This window comes from Sinocyclocheilus anshuiensis, unplaced genomic scaffold (genome assembly GCF_001515605.1).
Source record: "Sinocyclocheilus anshuiensis isolate Anshui unplaced genomic scaffold, SAMN03320099.WGS_v1.1 scaffold74, whole genome shotgun sequence".
NCBI lineage: Eukaryota > Metazoa > Chordata > Actinopteri > Cypriniformes > Cyprinidae > Sinocyclocheilus > Sinocyclocheilus anshuiensis.
The window spans coordinates 799,826-808,644 of NW_015546044.1; the positions used below are offsets into that span (position 1 = coordinate 799,826).

At 38.6% G+C, this 8,819-nt stretch overlaps 1 protein-coding gene across 1 annotated transcript in view; it reads left to right on the forward strand.

The window, feature by feature from the left end:
- The first annotated feature begins 204 nt into the window (after positions 1-204).
- LOC107698989 (disks large-associated protein 3-like) overlaps positions 205-8,819 on the forward strand; it is a 245,571-nt gene continuing 236,956 nt past the window's right edge. The window contains exon 1 of the mRNA XM_016500124.1: positions 205-303. The gene's annotated coding sequence lies outside the window, so the exon portion shown is untranslated. The remainder of the gene's footprint in view (positions 304-8,819) is intronic.

An 8,819-nucleotide genomic window follows, 5' to 3' on the forward strand; every position in this document is an offset into this window, starting at 1 on the left:
CCACTGTAACATACCAGCATATTCATTCATTAAGAAGCAGAGTCGTTCTTCGGATGTATTTGCATGTCGTCTCCTGTGTGAGTGCATCTCTCTGCCCCTCCTCCCAGTGAGGTGCTGCGGGGGAGATCCGCGGACCAATGGAAACGCGAGGCTGGGACAGAGGGAATCCTGAGCGCTGCTGTCAGGATCTCAAACAGCGGCGAGTAACGGACCGTCCGCACGCGCACCGAACCCTCGGCCCGGAGGAATATTGAATATTATCAGTACGGGAATGCGAGTCTGACCTGCTAACTTAAACGCAAGGTAAGCAAAATGCGGATGCGTCTTTAATGCATTGCGTGAATTGCGTGTTTTTTTTTTTTTTTTTGTCCTATAAGTTAAAAGCTGGATATAATATGCAAATATCCATTGGAAGCTGGCACAGTGCACATGGACTTACCTTTCAAGATGATCTATCCACATCATAAGCATGCTTTTGATTTGAGGGGTATGGTTATGCCAAAGGATATGTTACCCCTGCTGGAAGCACATCCTGATGGGTATTTTCTGCATGACAAGATAGCCTGCCCCTGGGTCCAATTATTATAATTTTTTTAGATGACTAGTAGGTCATCTTGAGCACCTGTACTAAATGAACCCGTCTGCCTGGCTTTATTTCACAAGACCTTTGCGGCTGTGACATCTTGACAGCACTTGGAAGTTTTGTCACGGAGCACTGGAGCCGTTACGAATTTGAGGGCTTAGCAGGGACCTCTGATCCTTGGAGCAACTTAAGTTAACGAATAATTGACTGCTGACTGTGAAAGCATCTCCTGGACAGGGATGTGCTAAGCGGAATCACACTGACCAGTTATGGTGCAAGATGGATGATAAAGGTCTGCAGATTGAGCTAGACCAGGGGTAGGCAAGTTCGGTCCTAGAGAGCCGCAGTCCTGCAGAGTTCAGCTCCAACCCTGAAAACAAAACTCACCTACCTATAGCCTTAGTAATCCTGAAGACATTGATTAGCTTGTTCAGGTGTGTCTGATTAGGGTTGGAGCTGAACTCTGCAGGACTGTGGCTCTCTAGGACCGAACTTGCCTACCCCTGAGCTAGACTGTCAAAGCATATCATATGTAAAGGCTTTTGAGCTATAATGGTTTTGAGATAAAAATGCAGTATGCATATGTGACCTGGATGAAATCATGTGATTCTGTGAGAAGGTATTGATTAAAATTTGTCTCCTTGGCCAGTTTGTTGCACGAAAGCTATGGGCCGTGTACATGGAGAGTTAATGAACTCATTTGATATAGGATCTGAAAAAGGTTTGGGATGATAAGGGTGTGTTTTCTGGGTCTTCAAGGCAAATGTTCACTAAGCAATTAGTATTTAAATATTAATTCTTCTCAGTGTGACTCATTTGAACAGCTATTATCAGCCTATTTTTCATATCACTGGTGCATATAGTTTAATTCAAGAGAAGTCGGTCAAAATATGATAAACGTCATAAGATCATTTGCATTGATCTGTTGTTTGATGTCTTGATGGTACTGGCTTGCCAGTGTGCTGTGTAGTTTCTGTAGCTCGAGCAGAGGCGAATTGAATAAGTAGGTTAACTAACTGCTCATTGACTCAATTATATTTCGCCCTTATTTAGAAAAATGACACGTGAACTGCTAAGTTTAATTCATTTTTCTCTGCTGGCATAGAGGCTTTTGCTTGGGGGGGAAAGAGAAGATACACCTAATTGTTGGGAAAGAAAAAAGGGATCAGAGCTAATTACGCCAAGATAAATGATTTGGTTATTTATATCCTCCAAATCCGTTTAATTCTTATCATTGTCAAAAAAGAGAATAATAATAATAATAATAAAAAGCCTGAGATAATGGAAGCGTATTTATGAGTACACGATTATGTGTTTTATCTAATGGTAAAGTCTGGCGGGTGGGATTTTTTTCAGCGTCACTGAGGTTATGTTGGAATCCTTCTATTTTTCAAGTTACTTGCTAATTAAAGTTCATTCTATTATAGCCAAATGAGAGCAAAAATGTTTAATTTAGGTTTGAGACTGGTGCGGAGCAAGCAAATGCCTTTGCTGTTGACTTTTCCTCCCTCAGCAGTAGACCATTGCCTTAACACTACTGCCCTGCCTACTTATAAAGTAAGCCTTTGGGGAGTTACACTGCAGGCTATCTGCCTGTCCATTTTTATTTTGACCACCACTGTGCAGTTTGTAGCAGCTAAACAGACAGTACCTCATGCTCTCAAGGCACAGAACAGTTCATTCAGCATTTTCACACATATTGATGTAAGACCTCATCTTTACTCGTATTCAGAGAGTAGTTATCCCCTGTGAGATTCCTCCTCTAGCTCCTGATTCCTCTTGATTTAACTCAAGCACAACGCCGTAGCAGTATCCAGACACACTGATTACGAAGATTCTCTGCCATGAGGCTATGGATTTATCATTGGGCCTCATTTACAAGCAGAATGAACTATTCAGAGGTGGCTCTAATGTAAATTTTTGGATTGTTGAAAGTGACCATATTCTTAAAATGTTAGTTGAAATTAAAAAAAAAAAAAAAATGCACACCTACTCTCAACCATATGTAAATGGGGCATAAAACATATGAGGAGAGTACAAGGTCTATTGTACGTGACAATTACTCAAATTTGTTTAAAAATGCAACATACTCGTTGTGCAACATAAGACCGCTTTCAGTCTGACCACACAGCATCCCATAGTAAAAAGGCCATTTTGCATTTTGGTTATCAATACAGGAGTTTACGGGTATCTGAGTGCTTTATGAGCCAGTCCTGAATATAGAAGGAAACGTATATGTCCAGAGCATTTTCTATGGCTTATATAATTAGGTTCAGTAAAGAATGCTCTACTTCTCAAGAACCATTTTTAGCTGTATGGGTTTTTTTTTTACTATATGGTTCTTTGCAGATAAAGTTGTAGGTTCTTGAGATCAGCATGTTGGTTTCTGGGCTATTTAAAGCATCAGATGTTTCTCTAAAGTAGGGGTTTTCAAACTTTTTACTGCTAAGGATTTTGAAGAGTCCCACAGACTAAAATATAAAGAATCTGTTTATATTGTCATGTATATAGACGTTATCATATCATATCATATCATATCATATCATATCATATATCATATATCATATCATATCATACTAATAATTAAATTTAATTTATTAGCTTTTGTGTGGCATTACATTGAGGCCAAATCCAATTATTGAAAATTATCTGGGAAATATCTGATTACTTTAACAAATTTGCAATGCTACGTTTTAATGTTAAGTATTTTGACTAAGACTCTTATTATATTATATTATATTATATTATATTATATTATATTATATTATATTATATTCAAGTATTTTCTATAAATTCTTCCATTTATTTATTTATTTATTTATCCATTCATTCATTCATTATTTAGAACCCAACAATTAAACAAAAAGTATATTATATTCATCAAGTTTGAAAATGGAGCATTCAAAGTTCTTTACAGACCTGTGATGTCAGGCTGTAGAACAGTTTTGGATCTGTCATTGCCTTTATTTTTAAGAGTGTATGTGAGAAAGTGTTAACATTTGCAGGAAAGGTGCTGCCGTTTTGCCTGCTGATGTGGTTGCTTTTCTGTAAGATATTTTTAGGACTATTCTGGGTGGTGGGAATGGCTCTGATCAGCCTTGCCTATGACTAAGTGCCATTCATAGACACATGAGGAGTTGGCAGGCATTGTTTGAGTGGTAAGTAATTATTATAATCATGCTGGTGGTCTGTTGTAAGGGTCTGTCTAGAAATGACAGAATAAAATAATTTTGATTCCTCTATGGAAATTCATAAAAATAAATTTCCAAGACTGCAAGGAACTCACTGGCATGTTAAAAAGAAAACAGATGATTAGTTGAATGGATAATTCATAATGGAAAATGATCACGTACAACAGTCAGAATATTATCTAACATTTTGATGGTCTTCAAAACCTATTTGTCTATTCCAAAAAAAGGAAAAGGGAAACACACATGAGCCGCTAGAGGAAAAAATGATGTAATGTGTGGAAAGATTTGAGTAAGCATCAAACGAGTCCAATGCATCAGGGTACAACAATACATGGCTGGAAGCTTAAAGATGCAGTGGATAATTGGCACAAATGTATCTGCGTGAAGAAAATGAATTACATTTTTGTCAATTCGTTTTGATATTCTCTGTGATCTGGTTCTGCATCGGCCCTTTTCACCCCACCGTCCCATCCCAGCTAAGCTGCAAACCTACCAAGCTTTAGCTGGGCTAGTACTGCAGTGCTCCTGAAGCACAGTGCAGAGAAACGGGCACATCAGAGGAAGACTGAAGAGCAAAGTGAATGGAGTACAAGTGCAGAGAGTGTAGAAGGGAAGAACTGAGAGGGTGGGGGATATAGTAGAAGAGTGAAACATGGCTCTGCATGATTGTTGTTGCTGTTGCACAAGCTTTGCATACTCTAAACATAGTAGGATATTTGCATTTACTGAATTATGAAGATTGAGAGTGATTATGTACGATTGTGTGCATGCACATGTGGGGTTTATATACACTTTCTCTTTGTTTGCTCTGCAAATGGTCTGGATTTTATAAATGGTTTTAATCATGGATCAATAGACTTATGAGAGGATATGCTCATCGCTATAATTATGTTGTTATTATGAGATCTGCCCTGCACTCATGGTCTGAACCCTTTTTCACCTGCATCTCAGACTGCAGCTCAGAAATATGATTATAACTGTCCCAAAGGGCTCTCTGGCGTCTGTTTAATACACAGTGGGGTTCAGAAGTCTGAGACCACCAGTGAAGATGCTTGGGTTTTGGATTCATTTCTAATTTAATGCATTACAAATGATTGAATTGAATGTCTTAACCGCAACACAATAAAGCAACAAAACTAAAAGCTATATATTCAATGTTTTTGTCCTAACCAACCATGACAAGCAGCAGGATATTCTGTTAACTTCCAGTTTTATATTTGTGAAGGACTATGCTGGCTCTTGTGTAGGTATTGGCACGTAACACTTGCAGGTACAAAAATGTACCTTTTTGCATGTTTGAGTATGCTGAAATGCACAATATGGATGTACTGATAGCATCTAAACTGTAAGTTTAATGTATTTTATCTATCTATCTATCTGTCTGTCTGTCTGTCTGTCTGTCTGTCTGTCTGTCTGTCTGTCTGTCTGCCTGCCTGCCTGTCTGTCTGTCTGTCTGGGCCCCACCCACAGTGAAATCTCATTGGCCCAAAATTATGCTCTGCATAACTATATATTAAACATCAGGGCCCGTATTCACAAAACATCTTAAGGCTAAAAGTAGCTCATAACTCGTCGATTTAGGAGAAAATCTTAAAAATAATGGGCGTGTCAGTACTAAATTTAGGACTCCTAAATTTTTGCTCTAAGAGTATTTCACAAAGCGTTTTAGCTTTAAAACTAGCTCCTAAATCTGTGAAAGGTTAGGAGTAGTGAACAGGACTCCTAAGTCACTAAAACCAAGACACAAACTATCCTAAAATGGCTGTTGCCGGCAATCTGCCTCTGAACGTAAACATTTTAGAAACATTTGATGATAATGACCTTTTAAAAAGGTATCGCCTTTGGTTTTGGAGGTTACGCCAACTCCAAATTTAACTTTCATTAGGCTATATCTTTGTTTTCATTAACCAGTTGGGCAAGAAGTAACAGCTGTTACGCAGTCTTGCGTCTAGTTTTTATTTTATTGTATTTTTTATGTTTGCATGTCTTACTATCAGTCATGATTATTCTACTCTGTTAATTAAAAGGCTGTTTATATCCATATCCGCTAATTGTTTACAAGAAGGTTTATATGCATATCCGCTAATTGTTTACGAGAAGCACACATGTAAGAGACTGACAATTAATTGAACATATATATATTTTTTTAATTAGAGACATTTAATTTTTATTGTTAAACCTTTATTTGAACATGGCAACATAATATTGCCTCTACAATATTTTTATGAATAAATCTCTGACAGAGACTATCAGCCAATCACAGTGTGCATAGTTCAAAGTCAAAGTCAAAGTCACTTTTATTGTCACATCACCACAGCACACGTGCCTTGGTGAGTGAAATTCTTGGGAGCGTGCTCCAGACAGTGCAGAAACAGTTAGTAGATGTCAGTTAGTAAGCACACTGACATCATCCATAGTAACGAGGTCAACCCCACCCTTACTCTTAGCTTAAGACTTCGGTCTATTCCTTAGTAAAAGTTTGTCTCAGCAGCTTTGTGAATAGGTTTTAAGAGAAAACTCTTAGCTAAAAAAGTTTTTACTGCTATTTAGGAGAACTCTTAGTGGTAAGATAAAATGTTTTGTGAATACGGGCCCTGATTTGTTGTGACATTTTTTCTTTCAGTGTGAAAAGACAGTGGCAACTTAACGCATCATTGCAATGTAGTGTTAGACTTTTCAACCCCACTGTAGCTTACAGTGAATCAATTTCACAAGCTTGTGGTATAAAGCTTTTATGGAGGTTCTTTCTCAGCTGTTTACAAGGATGATTGGAAAGATCAGAGAAAGAAGGGGAAGTGGAAACAAGGGAAGTAAGCAGGAGATGAAACATAAGAGTGAGTTGGAAAAAGATGGATTGAGAAGGAGAAAGATTGCCTCAATGACTCAGAATGAAGGGATGACATGCTGAAGGAGATGAATGAATGATGGAGGGAGAGAGGGCACAAGGAGAGATGGGAAATGATAGAAAGGAGTAGACCCAAGATGGTCCTGCTGCAGTCTCACTCAGCATTTAATTTCCTGTCTTTTCCCTTGGCCTCCCTCCCTGTTTTCTAACCAGGCCATGACAGCACCACATGCAGGCTTTGGGATGAGTTTGCACTTGGATTAGTTAATAGTGAGAATTGGCCCCTAAACTAAAGTGTTACCATTTCCATTCAACACTACAGAAGTTTACCCAACTAGTCTCTGTATTGAATTAAGTACCATACAAACCTTATCTTAGGTGGTTTAGAGCACTTTTTCATTGTTTCTGATTTATTTATTTATTTTAAATATTATTTATTTATTTAAGTTTGTTAAAAGCAAACTTTTGTTTGCTTTGCTTATGGTTTTGAATCGCCAATCGTAGTCTCCACCCTGAATTAGGTGTCACTTTTTTTTTAATAGACTCAGAGACTAAGGCTACAGGACTAAGCTCTGAAGGCAGAAATGAATGGCACCGTATTTATCCAGAACAGCCAACAAGACTTTCCTTTTCAGCAACCTGTCAGGGATGTGATTTTTCACAATTTACTCCTGCTTCTGACACTTTATCTGCCAGGCTGCTTAACGGACAAAGCTGGGGATAGTTTTCACTTTTTTCTCCCTTCAATATGACAGTTTTCAAGATGTTGAACCTACCATTAAACCAGAGAGATAAATGGAGTCAGATAGCAGCCATTCTTTACTTCAAAGTAAAGTTTAGTATAGGGCTCAAGTCTACCAGTGTGACTTGTCTTTGGCCTGATTTGCTTGGTTGAACAGCACTCACTCAACTCTTTCGTTTACAAGAAAGTATGCCGTTATTCCACCTGCAGTATATAGGCACTGAGACAGATGTATACCATAACCAAGATTATGTTTATTACCTCCAGCCTCGACGCTGCCAAGAATGCTGAGGTCATATAAAAATATGCCCCTATTAGTAACAGGCACCCATAGGCGTGTGGTCTGAAAACACAATAACCTGAAAACCAGCATGACCTTCTCCTCGGGGCGAGGGGCCTGTCAATCCCAATATGGGTTACAGCAGCCCTGTTTACCAGTCATCTGATTGAAACTGAGGTCCTACATGAATAGCCAATGATGGAACTAATGGGACCTCACCTTCAGGAAGGTTGCACACAGAAGCTAATTCAACCTGTCAAGAAGGCAAATAAGGAAGATAAGGAAGATAAGGTGTGTGCTCTGGGAACAGAACAAGAAGGAAAAGATTGCCAGTTCGTTGGCCTTTCCTGAATTGGTAAAAAGCAAGATTCATGGAGCCTGTCCAACCACTCAAAGCTGTTTTCCTAGTTCAGATGGAGAAGCAAAAGCAGAAAGGTTTGCTTTGCTTTTCTGTCTGTGCCTGCCAGACGTTTTAAGAAAAGGCCTGGGATGAGTTTGCACTTGGATTTAAATAGATAATGGCGGGCTAAAAGTTGTTGGCTGATGAATTATTCACTGGAACCTCAATACATTGTTGTGCGGCATCACTGGTGGCATACGCCAACTCTTAGGTTTGCAATATTGATGTGATGGAAGATTCCTCCATTTTGGTTTATGCAATAACTCTGCTATGAAAATGGTGCTGTTTGGTTTTTATGTCTTTGTCTTCAGAGTTGGTTCTTCAGGTGAAGAGCTGTGTTGTTAATAAAGGAGTTGATCACTCTGTAGTTGCCGTAAGCACACTGTGCCTCATACACATATGAGGGTTCCTTGGTAATTAATGCTGCCAGATACTGACAGCCACAGGGAGATATGGAGACAAGGTTTTAAACAGCCACTAGGCCATTTAGTAAGCTTGTGGTATTAAGCTTTTATGGAAATGCAGCATGCAGACTGGTGGACTGAGGTGGTGGAATATTTGATCTCCTTTGTTATTCAATATATACATATTCCTTGAGGTCTTGCCTTCTTTCTGCTATTTTCACGTGCACAAAGTCTAGCTAGAAAAATGTTGTTGATCAAATATCTCAATGTCAGGGTAAATATATATATATATATATATATATATATACATACACCACGTGCATAATTATTAGGCATGTTGATATTCTGATGATATTTTTTTCCGCGCACATTTT